The 18,897-nt window shown below is 38.5% G+C and overlaps 1 protein-coding gene across 3 annotated transcripts in view; it reads right to left on the reverse strand.

Annotated features, from left to right (window-relative positions):
* SIPA1L1 (signal induced proliferation associated 1 like 1) overlaps positions 1-18,897 on the reverse strand; it is a 191,074-nt gene that overhangs the window by 104,483 nt on the left and 67,694 nt on the right. For all 3 annotated transcript variants that reach the window (XM_042813649.1, XM_042813645.1, XM_042813646.1), the window contains exon 3: positions 5,673-5,749. The gene's annotated coding sequence lies outside the window, so the exon portion shown is untranslated. The remainder of the gene's footprint in view (positions 1-5,672; positions 5,750-18,897) is intronic.

Raw genomic sequence — 18,897 nt, forward strand, 5'->3', positions numbered from 1 at the left:
CAAGAAGTTTTCAGAGAGCAGACGGAGCTGAAGCCCACATAGCTAAGGATGTCTCCATCTATTTATTCCTGTTCGTGCCATCACATGCCCATGCATCACACAGTAGGATGGGCTAGCTAAGCTGAACTGTTAGAAGTATGTAAGGATGGGGAAAAGAACTTTTTAGCTGGATTGTTCCCTCAATCTTTGTCTCCGTGTGACTGTATGAACATTAATGACAGTGAAGGAAGCAGGAACAGGCAAGCAGGAAGTTCTTTCAGCGTCTGCCAGGGATTAAGAGCCCTTTGCTCTGAAGCAGACAGTTGATAAGAAACAGAAGGTCTATAAAGTCATGGAAAACATGGAAAAGAGGCATAGGAAATCGTCATTCGCTTTTTCTCCTAACATACATTGGGCAGCAAATAGTAGATACAATTTTCAAAACAATGACAGTATCTGTACAAGCAACACAGAATAGAATATTACTAGACTCTAGAAACATTTCTTGCTACATGAATAAACAAAAGCATAATCTAGTATAGCATGTTACGTACATATGTTTCCACTGATTCAAGAGTCTGCTGAAAGAGTGAAGAAGGTAGTAAAGACCAACCGTTGCATGCTTTCCCTGCTCTCATGCTCTTCTCTAAGCATGTGACACTCAGTAAGCATGACAATCTAAAGAAGGCTGCTACAGTAAATGAATGCACAGCCTGACCCACTATGTTTGTTCTTAAGAAGACCATAGGTCTTCTTAACCAACTATCTTACAGTAAGTTATCTGAACTAAAAAACAATCACTGGTATTTTGGAAATACTTGTATTCACAGCATTTTAGGGGAACTCCATAGAACTCAAGTCACATGAAAGAATACATCAACTATTTTATCAAAAATCTGACTGCATATTGGTAATTACTTCTCCTCAGTTTAAAAGTGTAAGAAAAGAATTGTTGCAACAATATTCTGTACTAGAAGAAAAAAAAAAAATAAAAATCAAGGATATAAAAGCTTCACTAAATTAAAACTATTTCTTGAACTGATTTTTTGCCATTAACAAATGGAAATCACTGACTTCACCTAAAATGAAGTGAAAAATCTGGAAGAAGCCTCCCACTCAAAACATCACTTTCCCTCCCTCCCTTCCCATACAGACATGGAAAAAATGGACTTGTGATGTGTTGACTCACTAGGCACCACTCAGATATCTTCCCTCAGTGACAGCACACTTTGTATCACATTTTATCCTCAAATGTGAGGTAAGAGAATGTTCTGTTTCGGTGTAGTTTTTGCCTGTGTATTTTAAGCACTGGTCAAAAAAGTGCAGGTATACTGTGAAAAACTGCATTCCCAAATCTGATTATAGATAGAGAAAACAGATTAAAATACATTAATCTGTCCAAGAAACAATCTTATTTTCTTTAGGAGAATTCCTTGTTCAGGTGCTTCCTTCAAGATTTTTTTTCAAATTCTACTGGTAAGACAACATTTCTGATAATATGGCACCTATACAGAAAGTTTTTAAATACTCTGCTGAGAAACAAACAAACAAAAATCAAACCACAAACTTTTAACATGCACACATTAAAAGAGCTACAGTAAGACCTTAAGAAACATCCGAATAACTCTAGCAGCCAGCACGTCTTCATAAAGAAAAGATTTTACAGTGATAAAGGAAAGATAAGAAAGATGTCCACTAAAAATTATTGAAAGATCAACAGTATTTGGTGATAGCCAATTACACTTGAAGTTAAGGTGAGTATGATGGTCACAATACAATGCTGAAGCTGTAATCACTTTCTCCAACAACAAATGTTGCTGCTAAGAATCATTTGCACCCGGCGTACAAGTGTTCTTACTGAATCCTGCTTTGAGGGACTGGTAACACTACTGTTCTGAACTTCCCTAAATATTGTACACCACTGTAAGCATTGAAAATTCAGGGGCAGGTAAGGCACATCCACTCCACAATTTTGAACAGTTCCAAAATAGAACTGGAGGCAGATTGAGGGGAATATACATATATATACACACACACATAAACCAGCATAAACTCCTCAGCTCTCACTGGCTCTTGTTTCAGAAGGGTATTCATGTATTACTGGTTACAGTAACTTGTAACCAACTGGCTACAGTAACTTGCAAATTCGTACACCTAGGAGTGCATCCCCAATAGGACACATCTGTTTGCGTATTCTTAAACAGAGCAATTTTAAGTACCCTTAACATATATTTGATGTCTCAGCTAACAGTAACTGAGAAGCAGAATGACAATCATCTACAGATTGATATTGGTATTTAACACAAAAAATCCAATCCCGTATCTTCATACGCAAAGCAATTTCCATTCACAAATGCATTACCTCAGCAAAAAGAAGTCTTCACTGGGCACTTACAGATTCACAAAGCCACATTCGCTCGGTTTATGAAAATCTCTCACTGGCTAACTTCAAGATGTAAAGCCTCTCTTTCCCAGGAAAATTCTGGGACAAAGCTGGTAATTAGAACCAGCTCATGGCACACTATACGCCTTCCTTCAAGGCAATTTTTCCATGAAGCTCTGATACAACACCCCTGGCCTCATTAAATCAGACATGAGCATCTAAAAGGGCAACGTTGTCAAATGCATCCCAGAGACCTACGTGGCTGGGGAGGGAGGGAAAGCATGCACGACCTCAAACAACTCCAGCAGCCAAGACACCACTAGCGCACACAGAACGACTTCTGCACAGTGTGATGCAACAGCATAGGCAAGGAAGGATGCTTGTAACTAAAATCAGTTGGGGTAGCCTCACTTATGAAAAGCTAGAGAGGTAACTGCCACGCTGCCTAGCCTGAGGACCACCAGGAAAATGCTTCTACATTGACCTCCAAGTTTTCTGTTTGCTAATTGTTTTCTTCAGCATTTTATAAGACATTTAATTATTCCTTTTCCACTGCTCAATTGCATGGTTATTGAAAGTACTTCAGTTCACAGATGATGGATAGGCTTTACATTCCACTGGTGACTCCCAAGCCAGAAGCTGAGGGGACACACACACACACACACACACACACACACACACACAGGTAAATCCTATGAAAGGAATAGATTTGAGTGATTTCCTTTAAAAAAAAAAAAAAAAAAAAAAAAAAAAAAAAACACATAACTTTGGGGGCCATCCATCACATTGACAAGCTGTTGGCTATCCTTGCTTCTGTTCGAATTGTTATAGCTAGGTTCACTGCTAACTCATCAAATAATTTGCTTACTTTATTATATTTCCAGCTATCTTAAACTGAATGGGGACAGCACAGGCTCCTAGCCCCATTATTTCATATTTTGCACTGTGCATGGCTCTTTCTCCAGTAACTGGCCTACTCATGTGATATCGTCTCATTCCTAAGAGTCTGAACTTCTAAAAATAAATCTAATACTTAAAACACAAACCTAACAGTGAATGATCAGATGAAATTGCTGGAAAGACTATTAAATTCATGAAAACAAAATACAGTTTTGGTACCAGTAAAGAACACTTATGTAAAGTAGCTATGAGAAAAAGCAAGCTCTCCAATTTTTTGCTTGATTCACTTACACCAGATTATAAAGGCTAAAGCGTCTTATAGGTCAAGTTCCTTTTCACAAATTTCTTCTTACAGTTTTACACCTAAAACATCACTTAGATGTTCTAATTTATGACATTATTTTAAGTATGAGCAATCAGACCAATAAGCAAAGCTTTGACTTTTTTTTTTTTAAACTAATGACAAATAGGAGATATTAGACGGGTGGGTTGTTTTCTTTTTTTTTTTTCCTTCCTTCCTGGAGGGGAGACAAATGTCAAGGGTTTGTGACATAGGATCCAGTAATCTCATTATTTGCTGTTTTTAGCAATAAAAGGCTCACAAAATAAGCCATCCATGCTTGCCATTAATTCTGCATACCAAAAAACCCTGATAATTTTAAAATTTGAGTTATGTGAAAAGTAAAAGCATTCACAACTGCTACTTGTTGGTACCACTACTGCGTCTACTCGATTCCTACACTTGCATTTATAACCACAATACTGTTCCCTCTCAGCAGAAAGCATTTAGTACAGGCAGCCCATTTGTTTTCCTGGCTTGAATATTCTGCAAACTGACTGATCTCCGCAGTAGATTCTGAGCCTCCCTCCCTTGAAACTGTCTCCCTGACACTCCCCTCATGCATGGGATGGGGAACCGTGGGGCTGTTTCTGGCTTGTTCCAAGCAGCTGTCACCTGGGCCATGCAGTCCCCCCTCTGACTGCACGAGCCAAGCAGTCTTCCACACTCCTCTGCCTTTTCCATCCCAATCCCTGCAACTCCCAGATTAGCTGCTGTTCATGTTATGCCTAAACCAACTCCTGCTTCCAAGTGTTGGCCCTACTCATCTCCTCCTGCATATCCAGCAGATGCATTTCTCTGGCTTCCAGAAATGAGATTTAAGGGCTTAAGAGAAAGGAGATTAATTCTCCTTCCTGCCCTTGCTCCATTCTTCAATTTTCCAGGCACACGCTTACTTCCTTGCATTACAAATACATAGTAGAAAACAGTAGAAAACTAGCTCCTAACAAAAACCAAAACAGCCTCTTTTTGCTGATGTGTCACATCAGCTTAGGCTCAGGTAAGTGCCAGAACACGGGAGAGAAAGAGCAGGAGCAAGACACCCATCTTTCACAGTACTGTTTAGCTGTAACATAAAGCTACCAGCTGTAAAACACATTCAGAGACTTCCAACAAAGTTCATTATTATCCTAAAGACTTGAGGGATGTGTGTACACTTTCCAAGTTTAAGAAAAATGCCAAATACAACACACGTATATTAAAAAAAAACTCATGGCTCAAACTATGTTAAAATCAAGAGTCCACAGCGTAAGAATCTGTATTACTGAAGAAACAAATGCACTATTCAAATAAAAACAAATTCAAATTCAATTCAAAAAGAAACAAATGCAATTTCTTTAAGTCCTTACTTCCACAATTTGATAGTCATTAAGTAATTAAGTATAAATGCAAATCAAGATCTCATTGGGTGCCCCATCTTCAAGCGCCCAAATATGTGCACAGGTCTGATGGCTGCACTACCATGATTAAACTGCCAAACCAAGCTAAGTAAGCAGATCAAGACCATCCCCTCTTCCTCCTGTTTAAAATTACTAAACCAAAAAATATAAATCAACCCCTCAACAATCCCTACAATGTGATCCTTGCAATCTAGAGGGGAGCTTTTGGCTTTCATTCCAGTACTTATTCCCAAAACACTGCTGTAAAGTATAAAAATGAATTAATGATGTTTTGATATAAGACAGCTCACTCAGACACCACGCAGGACAGATTTACAGTTCTCATCATTAAATAAAACATTCAAAAATCCCCAGAGACTAATTTTTCACCAATGTTGACAGAGACACGTACTGCTTTTATTATCACTGTCTAAGCTAAGAATAGAAGTTTACTGTGCATTTCAAACGTCCAAAGCAAAAAAATAACAGGAGTTTCCCCTGAGCATCTATCATTATTCTCAACTATGAGCCATGAAAAATCATACATAATTTGAGGTTAAGACAATCGGAACATAAGACAAATAATTTTACATAATAAACTGTTCAGACTTCTCTGCAAACACACATTACTATGAGTGTTTTCAATTAATTCAGATTATGAATGTACCATTCACAGAAGAGTTCTACTTACAGAAAGACAGTTCCTCTTGGTAGTATTACAGACATCTGAGGAAGGGCACAGGAAATCTCTCTTCAAAGATGTAGCAGCTGGTAAAATAGAGAGAAAACTAAGCAAAATATACAGATAAAATATTCTTGTTCAGAGTTAACTAACTCAAGAGCTAGGCAGCCAAAGAGTCTGAGAACAAAATTCTTGACAAAGAAGCCTCCTACCAAGAGCAAATGCCACAAAATCCCAAGTTTTTGTATCAGCAGTGCTATCAAGCAGCAGTACTTTCACATACACATTTCAAAGCCAAACAACTGTATGCACTTCGCTGTTCCCAGAACCTCTGCTGCTCATGAATCCATTCCTCCCACTTTTCTGTTCTCTTCACTCAAACTCCTATTCCCTCCTCTTTTTTTTTTTTTTTTTTTTTTTTTTCCTTTTCAACGGTTTCCTGCTCTTACATTCTTTTCTTTCTCTCCTCCTAGTGGCCTGTCCTTCTGTCTCCCAGCCAAGCATCTTTTTCTTTCTGTTCTTCAGCCCTCTGGTATGTGAATCACAAGCGCTTCCTCCCTCCACACCACACTGATGCCAGCAGAGAAAACACCACGTATACAGAACAGATTGTCTCTGCACGCTCAGTGCTGAGACCTGCAGCTAACAGAACCTACTTCTGAAAAAAGCAATTAGAGTGGAAGACCCACAGACACAGCAGTGCCACGCCAGGGCAGGCTCAGGTGCTCTGCTACCATGTGCCAAGTGTAGCCATGTTTGCAAATCGTGAGGCAGTGAAGCCAATTGTGCGTTCTTCAGCAAACTTGACAGTCAGAGCAGTAAACTAAATCATGTGTAAACATCTGCCCAAGTTAAAAGTCACTGAAATAAAAGGCTTAAACTGGTACAGGTCAAGAACCCCCTGAACAGCTTTTTGATGCACAGGACAGGTTTACCCACAAGCATGCAAAACCTCTGGTGCAACACAGCTCTCCTTCTATTTCTCTTCTATTTATATGAAATATATAGCTCATTAGCTAAACTCAGCAAGGTAGCCAAGACACATCATGCACTTCAATGCAGCATCAACGCATGCTTCACACTGGAGCTCAGGCCTCTTCCCTCCCACCCTGTGGTGTGAGGCCTCTCAACCAACCCCAGCCAGCACACGGCGGTGCCAGCACCACTGCTTTCAAAGCCAGCACCCGAGTAAACACGTTCAGTGAAATCCTGTGTATGCCATAATCCGGGACGTTGCATTTAACCCCTTAACTGGATTTTTCCAGCTGTTCATTAATCCCCACTGAATGGGGAGAAGAGCACAGATGGAAAAGAAAATCAACCTTCCCTCAGCAGTATATCTTCCTATAGTCAGTAATGTAATTCTACTGGGTTAGGCCTTGCAGTTTTTGATTTTAGAAAATGTCCTCAAATTTTCATTCAAGTCAGAAAAAGCAAGCAAATATTAAGCTCTGTTGTGCAACTACATTTTCAGCTATTTGGAATTATTTTCTACTTGTTTTGCACTTAGAGTGCATTCCCAGATGTGACAGACTAAACAGAAGCCCGTTCTTCAAATAGAATTTATCAGAAAACTTACATGGAAAAAATCTACTAAGCCATACTGAATCCACATCGGTTTATTTAGCTTTGCATTGTTCTTTAACATCTTGATCTCACTGCTTAAATTTAGTTCTATTCCATAGAATGGAATTAAGTAAGAAAGATGTTATCTTCTCAGAGTAGGGGTTTTTAGTCTGAGTCACATCACTGGCAGGACCACTAAAGGATGCTCAAATACTAGCCCAGTATTTCACAAAATAAACTTGTCAATCAGCAAATATTTATGAAAGGAGGCATTAGAGATGTCAGGACAGTTTCCAGTCACAGTGGTTTCAGCTTCCAGCACATGTATCCGAATTACATTTTTAATCTGTAGTGCTTTACCTGCTTATTTATTTACCAGTGCATTCGAAAACTCGAACAGTTTAATCCACCTACTTACTTACAATAACCTATCCTGAAGTATATAAATGACTGGTCTAAATCATTCCTATAGCATTACTGATTTGCTTTGAGAGATTCCAGAATATTATGTGTGTCTTTCAACAACAGTTGAGTGGAGAAAGTGAATTTAAGGAGTGACAGGACAAATACAATAACTCAGATACTCAAGACAGATTTGGAAATATCCCTGGAGGAAAAAGAACAAGGGAGAAATCAATTTAAGTTAAAGAAATTACAGTCAAATTAAATATAATATTCACTTTTGACTGGGCAGATGTCTAAGGGGAGCAGCAGATGTGATTTATGTAAGTGATGCCTCTGACACCATCCAACATGATCTGCAGATCGTGTATCTGAAATAATTGCTGTATGTGAGTGTAACTGCTGGATAATCTTCTTTCAGAGAACCGAAACTGCGGCTTAGTTTAAAATAAAAATAAAAATACAGGGGAAGCATTAAAGCATTTCAGGTTGAGTCTGCTAAAACTTGTCCTGTATCAAGTTTTGCTTCATATTTCCATTAATACTGCGGGTACCCAACCGGGAGAATACTGAAAGAATCTTAAGTGCCACCAAACCAGGGGACCAAGGAGCATACAGGAGATAGTTGCAATTAAAGGTGAGGCTGCTAAATCAGAGATTCCAAAGCCAACAACATATGGTCTATTCAGATGAAAGCAAAACAAAATACTATAGGTATGAAAGAGATAAATTAAAAAAAAAAAGGAAATAGTCAACTAATGAGTAATAAAGCAGAAAAGAACTCAGCTGTACTGGATCACAGGCTGTGTAAGTCATAAACATGATGCTCCACTCAGGCAGATATCATTCTGGAAAGTACAGAGACGATGATGCACGAGAATTGAAAGGAAATATTTTAAGTCTACACAACAAATAGCCCTAGCTATGAAATACCATGCAGATAATTCTTCTGCATTCTGAGAAACATATATTAAAATCTATTTCTAAGGTTACTAAAAACAAAGAAAGCAGCCACAAACAGAAACTCATCTTCTTAATATATAGTTATGCATATCTGGTTTTCCAAGATGTGTTTGAAGTAAATAAAGTTCTTGCTTTTTTTTTTATGGCCTTTAAGTACAAACGCATTTCTGTGAATTACTTTAAGTGACAATACATCTAAACTGATAACTCTTCTCTCTGCCTCCTCTCCTCAAATAGGAGAATTCCTTCCAACTGAAGTTCTTCTCCTTGTAAACCTAACTTGAAACACCTTAATTAGAATTAAACAACGCAGATATCAGAAAATCGCAATAGATTTAACGCTATCTGCACTTTTTCTTCCACATTTGGCAGTATTCCAGGCAGTCACACTTTGAAATTTGGTTTCAATGGGAAGGTTTTCATTTTTTGCTTTTTCAAAGTGTCAAAACACATCATACTTTGTATATATACCTTCAATATGAAATAATTTGGATTTTACCTACCAGATGTCTGTGGACACACATGTATTTTAGCACCATACACAGATGTACTTTAGCTCCAATTTTATTTTTCAAGTTTCCTTTGAAACATCAAAAATATTCCAACTCAAACTTTGCCAAATCTGGCACAAATTTACATAAATATAGAGATAATCAAAGCATTTATCAGAGTGGAAGCGTTAACAGCTTCCTACTAAAATGTGACACCATCTTTCAGCTTTTCACGGAATTCAGACTTTAATCAACTCTTATTTAGGTTTTACCCCTAGTTCTTTCATCAACATTCCTAGCAGGGAAAAATTTAATAGTACATTTTTCACATATACAGATCAGCTTCTGTGATCTGGTAGATGGATGCACAGTGGCAAACAGGCACTGGCAATAGCAAAACAAAAAACAAAAAAAACTAGAGATAGACACTACTCTTCTTTTTCTACAAAAGCATGCATATTTACTAGTTCAGAGATTGAAAAGATGGAATAACATGCAAAGCCATTTGGAAACCCAAGACTCTTTACACATCATGTGAAAATATTTGCTGAAGGATAGAAAAAGACTTTGATTACATCTCCAGAATTATGCTAAACTACCTGTGAAACTAAAACATGACTTCTTGATCCAACAGACCTGCTCCTGAAGGAATGAAAGAAGTAACCCAATTCCAGGAAAGGTACTTGCAGTACTGCCAGAGAAGTAAAGAATGTAACCACTGACATTTGGACAGAAATAAATATATATACCACACTGTTTTCTCTGACTCTGTGGACAGAATGCAGTGGTTTAGTTGCACACTAACTTGCCACTTACAGAAACTAAAAACACAGTAATTATTAATTTGGTACGTAGAATAAATGTGTTGTTTTTGTTTTTAACTAATCCTCTTAACATCTCTCTCTTGACATCTGCATTAACAGAAGAAAAAAAATAGAGAACTGGCTGACCGGCAGAGCTCAGATCAGCTGTGCAGAGTCTAGCTGGAGGCCTAGCAGTGTTCCCCAGGGGTTGGTACTGGGTCTGGTCTTGCTCAACATCTTCATCAGTAACCTGGATGAAGGGATAGACTGCATCTCCAGCAAGTTCGCTGATTATAGAAAGCTGGCAGGAGTGGCTGACACACCAGCAGGCTGTGCTCCGTTCAGTAAGACCTGGACAGACCGGAGGGTTGGGGAGAGCGTAACCTAATGAGATTTAACAAGAGCAAGTGTAGACTCCTGCACCTGGAGAAGAATAACCACAGGTATCAGTACAGGTTAGAGGCTGACCAGCTGAAGAGGAGCTCTGCAGAGAAGGATCTGGGTGCCCAGATGGACAACAGGCTGGCCATGAGTCAGCACTGTGCACTCACAGCTAAGAAGGCCAATGGTATCCTGGAGCGCATTAAGAATAGTGAGGCCAGCAGGTTAAGGGAAGTCATCTTCTCTTCTACTCTTCTCTACTGAGGCCACATTTGGAATACTGTGTCCACTTCTGAGCTCATTTCAAAAAAGACAGGGATCTCCCAGAAGGAGTCCAGCAGAGGGTAATAAAGACGATTCAGAACCTGAAGCAAGTCCCATAAGAGGAAAGGCTGAGAAACCTGGGACTCTTCAAAGTATGGAGTAGAGAAGGCTGAGAGACAACCTCATCACCCTTTATAAATATCTAGAGTGTGGGAATTAAGTCAATGGCGCTGACTCAATAGTACAAGCAGCATGCAGCAACAGAACAAGGGGCAACAGCCAGACACCAAAACATGGGAAGTTCCACACTTAACATAAAACAATGAAGAACTCCACTGTTAGAGTGACAAAATGCTGGAAGAGACTGCCCAGAAAGGTTGCCTCCTTCTCCAGAGACATTCAAGACCCATCTGGACACCTATCTGTGCAACCTGTGGTACAGAATCTATTTTAGCAGGAGAGTATGACTTGATCTCTAAAGGTTGCTTCAAACTCCTACAGTTCTTTAATTCTGCGGGGGGAAAAAAGCCACCATCAGGAATCCAGCAAGCTGGAAAAAAACAACAATGTAGTAAAAGAGAACAAGTTAGAAATATCCACATGTACAAAACAACACCACTACTCCTGAAGGGATACAAGCACTTGTTGGTATGCAAGTACAATAGAGAATAGGGACAACATTATCATCATCCTAGAGAAGATGAGCTCTCCTTGCATAGCGTTTTCCATCAGAAAACAATTCTCAAAGTATTTCCCTTCTACATTCTGAGATCTTGCAAGCTTGCACAACCAGCAGAGAGCTCTTAAGTACTGAACCATCAACCTTATTCACCAACAGGTCTTTGCCACCAAGAGCTGCCAAGTTACATGGTCATTGTGTAAAATCCATGAAGGATCAATGCCTCTAAAAGGCAATAAACTGCTTTATATGGAGAGACTGATGATTAAAAGAGAAATCTGTGGCAAAGCCCGCAATATAGTTCAAAGCTTGTGACTCCTGGTCCAGCATTCCCATTTTTAGACAATGATTTGGTCTGCATACTGGGTAAATTTTTAAAAATCTGTGCTTTTATACTTGGAGTACTAAAATAAAATAAAACATTACACTGGAGAATAAACAGCTGTCTAAACATCTTTTGAAGTCCAGAAAAGAAATTCTACATCACTGCGAGGGATTTCATTCTTGAATAGGTTAGGCAGAGGCACCTTGATATCATCAACAAAACTCCCTAGTATTTTGGGGATTTGCTTTTGTTTTGAAGGATAGAGAGGATGGATACTTACGCTTCTTTTTCATGTACTTGTTTACATTCTTTTGGTTAGAATGAAGATGCTTATACATTAGATCCTATTCTGACACACAGAAGTTTATTACTGAATTTCTAAGTGAGAATCCATCAAAATACAGGAAAGCACCATCTGGTTTATACAAAACAAACACTGGTCCGAAAGGTGTTATGTTTTATACTGATCCTGTTGATATTGTAAAGAGGAAACTATGCTGAGGTAGCCTCTGTTCCTGCTTGTGACAGATCTATGATTACACTGTTTACTCTTACAAGTATTATGAATGCATTAGAACACATTATGAAGATTCTCAGACTAACAAAATGGACTCACTGAAATAGTTACTAATTCTAGCTGATAACACAAAACACTTTCTTACTAATAAGGTAAGGACAACATTATCTTACACTCTGGGTCATCTTTGATCCACGTAAACTCCCAACAGATCACGTTACAACAAAAGATGACAAGTGAAACAATTGCCTTTGTTTAAAAAGCATCAGGTATCAGGAGCACAGATCTGCACGTGGCAAGATGATGAAGGAATATCAACTTCGAAGTACTCTCTTAATATCTCCATTACCTGACAATCCATGGTCTCTGTATCTTCATGAGAATTTCTAATTTCTACATACATTTTTCCTCAAATCAACATCCAAACTGTCTCATCTCCAAAATCCCTAAGGAAAAACTTTCTGTGTGCTGTTCAAGAGTACCCTATACAACCAAATCTTTTACAAGATCATTCAGGTGCATATTTCCCATTAATAAAAATACTAATTTCACAGATATCCCTGAGTAAATCTGGATTACAAGCAGAGCCACATTGTTTGGTCAATGTAAAGTAAGAATAGTGTAATAAAAACCAAGTATAGCAAGACTAACGAAAGAAACCTAGTTGGGTTTGGTTTCTTACTGAATACTGTCCTATGTTTCAAAGGACCTTCCTCTCACCTCATTTACTCAGCTTAATATATTTGGGTCCATTGCCTGAGAAGCGCTCGCACTGCACTCTCCAGCTGGGCAACACAACTCCGTTCAAGCCACTATCCTGCACAAGCTGCCTGGAACTTAGTATAATTGACGCACCTATCCACCAAACATGATTGAAATCAGCAAGTTCAAAAGCTGCTAGGAAAGGCAAGTCATCACTAAAGCAGGTTTAAGAAACAGTATGTACATACAAAGTAAGCATATTTCTGCCCATCACAAAAATATTTCAACCGAGTATCTCTGAACTACTACAATACCAAAAAGATACGATCACCACTAAACATTACACCTCGCCACACTGTTTCCACACATGAAAACAAATCTCTGGAATTGGTTTTTTTGGTTGTTTTTTTTTTTGTTTTGTTTTTTTTCAGTAAACACAGCTGCTCTTCTCTCCTTTCAGTAAGGCTGCACCGTGGAAAAGAATTCTTCATTATCTTAAATAGAAAACAAGAGTTGATTCAGAACAAAAATGATTCAGCCTCAAAATATACAACGAGTAACTTCAACTAAACAAGCTTAAACTTACTTAACAGCACACTACCTCCAATAGTTTCACCATTATTTCAGAATGAAAGCAGATCCTCCTATTCCTTAGTACAGAGAAGGAAAAGAAAAACAAAAGGTGGACGTGTTTATCAGCTGTTCAACCCAGGAACAAGACAGACCACTTTCTGTAACAAAGTATAGCATGGTACAACATAATCACTCCATGCCCGCTAAACTTTAAAGTCTGGTACTATAAAGTAAGAAGAAACTTCATATCACATAAGCTGCTCTACTGCGAAGCACAACATCTTGACATAGCTGTTTCTCATTTTTTATAATGCTCATTCCTAAAAACATTTCAAATATAGTTCCATAATTCATTGCCAAAAGTATTCGCTGGACAAAAACTGTTTTCCGAACACTAAATCTGATATTGTTGGTCTGATGTGCTTGCAATGCAAATAAACTGATAGTATAAGCCACAAAGTCAAATTGCACAAAAGCCAACAAATTCTGATTAAATAAAATGAAAATTGTATTTCATGTCCAGACAGATTAGCTAAGGAAAAAAAAAAAGCACAAAAGAAAGATGTTGTAAATTCACATAGACCATGACTGGTGTGATCCTGAGATGTGCCTGCAATCCGATTGCCGAGAGGTACTTTTCCAACATTAAACCACTCAATTTAGAACTGATCGTCACTGCATAGATACTAAAACAGAATTAAGTTCTTCTAAAGATACATGGTATTTGCAGTTGAGGCAACAATATGAGCATCAGTCTGTATAATGCTTCTAGCTGGATCACTCAGAATAAATTCTTACTTCAAGAATTGGTTCTATCAAAAAAAAGGGTGAAAGAACGATGTCTCCTGAAAGAGAAAGAAGGAAACACCCTTGGTTTTGGGGGAAAAAAAAAAAAAAAAGAAAAAGAAAAAATGGCAGCAACAACAAAACACACCTGTATTGTGCCTAGACAGCACCGTGAATTATTCCGAAGAGAACACTGGTCCTCTGTCATGTCACTGCACAGAACTTCTACCCTGAGTGCTGAATGCAACGCCGTTCTTTCCAAATGAAAGAAAAATGAAAAAGAGAAAGAGGAAGGCAATGAAGAATAAAAAAAGCCCTGATTCAGTTCCTGAGCCAGAAGTCACCAAGTAAGCCTACAAATCATTCCCATATTCCTCCACGTACAACTGTTGCCAGGCTCTGTCAGAGGCAGCACCACTAGGCCAGCAGGACTTTTGATTTAACCAAAAGCAGATAAGCTAGCTATAATGTGATTTCTGGATGAAAGACAACTGCTAGGATTTTAATGTATGAGAAAACGAATCCAACTTGTCCAAATATTTAACCTGCTCTTTTAAGTTGGTCACGAGTATCAACATTCCTCTCTACATCCAAGCCATTTTAATAAAAGCAAAGCTGAAAAACCCGGATTAGCCTTTACCAATGAAGGAAGACACGATGACTTCTTTGCAGAACAATCCCATAGGGAGTACTTGGCCCAAATTTTAATTTCACAGTGAAGATATTAAATAGCCACTGCCTTTAACTTTCCTCTGTTTTTTTCCTTTCCCTCTCCCTCAAATCTTACCATACCTATTCCTGCTTCCCTTTTATAGTCAAGGACAGAAGCAAAAAGCAGAGTTGCAAGGAATGTATGCCTGTCCCCACTTACTCCCTCCCAGCCTAGCATGTAAACGTTTAAAGAATGCTATAAACTTTTGATTCCAAATTAATCCCAGCTGGGAAGACATTCAGTCTCCAGTTATTTCACAGCTCATTCTCTATCCAAACAACCTCCTCCCAATAGCCAATTGTTTTTTTAAAAAAAAGAGGCTGTAGCAGTATATTCTCCACCTCTAAAGAAGGAATTATGTGCTGGTTCTCAACATCAACTTTTCCTCCATTCTGCAAAGACCTTTAGCACTGGTTCTAGAAGAGAGTAGAAGAGGTACTAAAGGAAGGAGGAAGTTATTCTGAAGAAGAACACCTCGAAAGAAGAAAATAAGAGCAAGAAGAAAAAAAACAAATGTTGAACTTGAGTTTAAACAATAATTATTCAGTACTTCCTCAAACTATGAATAATCATATCTTTCCTGTATGCCCTACACACACACATCGCAACATGGGCTGTGATTTTCACAAACATTGCTGACCTCACAGAAGCATGAATTAGTGAGAACAGCAGTGGCTCTTACCCCAACATTTGACTGTCATACTAAGAAGTGAAGATTTTTAAGGGCCACATTATAGGAATAATAAGACAAGATTTTAGAAAACTCAAAAAAACAAAAAAAAGAAAAGAGGGAAAAAGGTCATCTGCAGTATTTCTTGTACCACAGCTGCCTAACCAGAAGTTTGCAAACAAATTCAGATGTGCTGAGACCAAGAGAATAAGATGATCCAACAAACAGGTGAGGAAGTTGCTTTTTTTTTTTTTTGGCTTCAAACCAGAGGCCAGCCAGGCCAGCTCTGTTCTGGACAGCTGAAAGCCCCAGACAGATCCAGGGATTCAGCCTCACTGATGACAAGACAGTGATGGGATGGATGAGAGGGCCACCCTCATAAGATCTGGGAAGGCCTGGTCATGTACAAATACTCACCAGTAAGAACAGTAAGTGCACCACATCACACCCCCAAACCACCTTGATATACACCTTTTATACTATCCAATTTATTCTACAACATGAAGAGACTTTGCCACCCTGAGTTGGATAATTTGGAGAGAATTATTCTGTGACATTTTCCAATATACCACACACAAAACCAAAGATGAGTTTCCAGAAACCTGAACCTAGAAAATGTTTGCAATTTCTGCTAATAAGCTTTCTTTGTTTTAAAACAAAAATGTGGTCATTCACATATGCTGGGGAAAAAAAAAAAGCAAATAAATATTAGTGCTAATAAAAAAAAATTAGCACAAAAAATAGCAGAGCTTCAGTGTTCTAAAGAACTGCACCTTAGTACTAAGCCTTCAAATATGGAAATAATTATATAAATTAATGACCATCCTCTAATAACATACATGAATATTAACACACTAAAAAAAAAAACTAAACAATTTAAGACCAACAGGAAATGCTATTTATTAATTGCACTGCTGCTTATGCTGAAGTTACATGGCATCATTCACGTTATGATGTGTATGCACGCGTATGTTATGTTTTATACATAAAAAGACATAACTCACACTATGGGATCTGAAAAGCTAATATCATATTGTCTTAGACTGGTCTTTATCTTTCATCACATAGAACAGAGTTAAAGTTGTGGTTTTGCATTATGCATAAGCAGTGAATGCAATTAGACTGAAAAGCAAGCTGATCTTCTCTGATCTCAAGTGGAAAGAATGAACTCTGATCTTCACAGGTGACAGCTTTGTGTGTTACTGCAATTTATTAGTTAGCTTCCTTGAATCTATCATATCTGCAAAAGAAAACTCAAAACACAAAGTTGTGGCCAATCCACTAATGATTTAACAAACAAGAGTATCAAAAAAAGGGAGCAAAACAGTTACATTACTTTGGCATAAAGAAACTACAAGTAGTTCTTCCCTTTGCAATTCAAGAATGATTCTAAAAAAGTGGAAGAAAAAATAAAATGCCTGCGGGAAGAATGTCAGGAGTAAGAGGGGGAAGAAACTTGATCTTTCATCTAGCAGGCTACAATGAAGCTTCTCTTGTTTTTGGGAGGATAAGAATTCATTTAAGGACTGCCCACTGCCGAATTCCCAGAAATATTTTCATTCAGATGGGATACTTCCCAAATAAATCCTGTAATTCAACTAGAGATATTGGTTTTCAAGCATGAATTTAGTAAATTTTATGGTCAATGCAGTTGTGGTAGTAGCAGTTGCTTTTGTTCACAAAACACTTCATAAAGTAAGCAAGCATATTTGAAAGCATGTTGAAACGCACCACCCACCACCTCATTGTGTGCAAATCCACTGTTTGGTCTCCATAAACATTCAGCAAATACTGACGAATGTCAGTGAGCACCATTTTTCCCACATGGAGGAATTCAGTGACACACCTTTGCTCCGTACACACTTCCATGTCAGACGGCATTCTGTCAGACCACCCCTCTGTTGCCATCTGTCATACAGCAACAAAATGTAATGCAACAGTTGGGAAAAGGTTCAACCTCTCCTGCCATATCACCAGCATCTGCCTTTGATATCATGGGCCAATGTAATAAAATAGGAGGCATTACTTTCAGAGCAGCCCCTGTAACATGCAAGCTAAGTATTGCAGAGATACCCAGGTTGCTAATGCTTCACCAGTCAGTCCCACAAAATGTCTATCACAGTAAACATCTCATTTGGTAATCACTGTAAATTTATGATTCTACATAGTATGAAGTAAATACTTGCTAGTTCTAAGGTATACTGCGTTCCACCTGTTAAAGATAAGCCAGGGAAAGTCACACACGGCAAACAATACATGTACTACATTAAGTCACAGCTCTCCGCATCTATGCGAGCTACAGAATTCTCTAACATTAAAGCCTTACAAAAACCATTTGTTTTCCAGGGCACAGGATTGCAGAGATTAAGCTCCAAGACTCCTTGGCAGTCTCAAACAGGCTATGCTAAAATCCACGCTATTAAATCCACACAATCTTTTTTTAATCCAGGCTAGCTAGATCAAAGCTAATTCAGGTGTGTCTAACCATTTTGAAATTGGGAAGTTTGCAGAGACAGCATATGCATCCTCATTCCTAGCCCACCTAGCCAACAGGTGCCATCAGCAGTATAGAAAATGAATCATTGTTTTCAGTAACACTATCTTCAGTCATTGAGGTATCAGTTTGTTGCAACAAATAAGGGAGGGTGCAAAGAGAACAGAGCCAGGCTCTTAAGCAGGTGCTGGGTAGCAGGACAAGAGGCAGCGGACACAAGTGGAGCATGAGAGGTTCCCTCTAAACACCAGGAAGGTATCTGTGCTGCGCAGATGATGGAGCACTGGCACAGACTGCCCAGAGGCTGTAGAGTCTCCAACTTGGAGATGCTCAGAAGGCGCACAGCCATGGCCCCAGGCATCCTGCTTTGAGTATCCCTGCTGGATCAAAGGCTGGGCAGTTGAACTCAGTTGGCCTTGCCAATCCCACCCACTCTGCAGTTCCTGACCAACAGAGAACAGTGATCTAAACGTAAAATCCTTACGGCTACTCAAAAATTTACTCTCATACACTTAATTGAAATAATATACATTTCATTCAGCCTCAGACACAGTGAAATGAGTGCGAGATTTCTCATGAACATACTTCCTATTATTAAGGGCACACTTAGCTATTAAGAACATTATCAAGTTTTGTTCAATTGAAGGGTCCAGTTGCAATTGTTTCCCAGTACAGTACAAATAATCTCTCGACAATATCAGTAACATTAATTCTGCAGCATTTTACAGAAGAGAACGGTAAGAATACCAGGCATTTCCCCAATTCCATTCCATTTACAGATAGAAGCTGTAGTTATCAAAAACGGCACAAAAATATTAAAGACAACGATAAGTTAAAGCTACTGAATGCCTTCCATCTAAATACAAACAGATATGTGAAGGTATTAAAAACAAGGAAAATTCAGCT

Source organism: Centrocercus urophasianus, unplaced genomic scaffold (genome assembly GCF_019232065.1).
Source record: "Centrocercus urophasianus isolate 14NV4802_14NV808 unplaced genomic scaffold, USGS_Curo_1.0 seq_14, whole genome shotgun sequence".
NCBI lineage: Eukaryota > Metazoa > Chordata > Aves > Galliformes > Phasianidae > Centrocercus > Centrocercus urophasianus.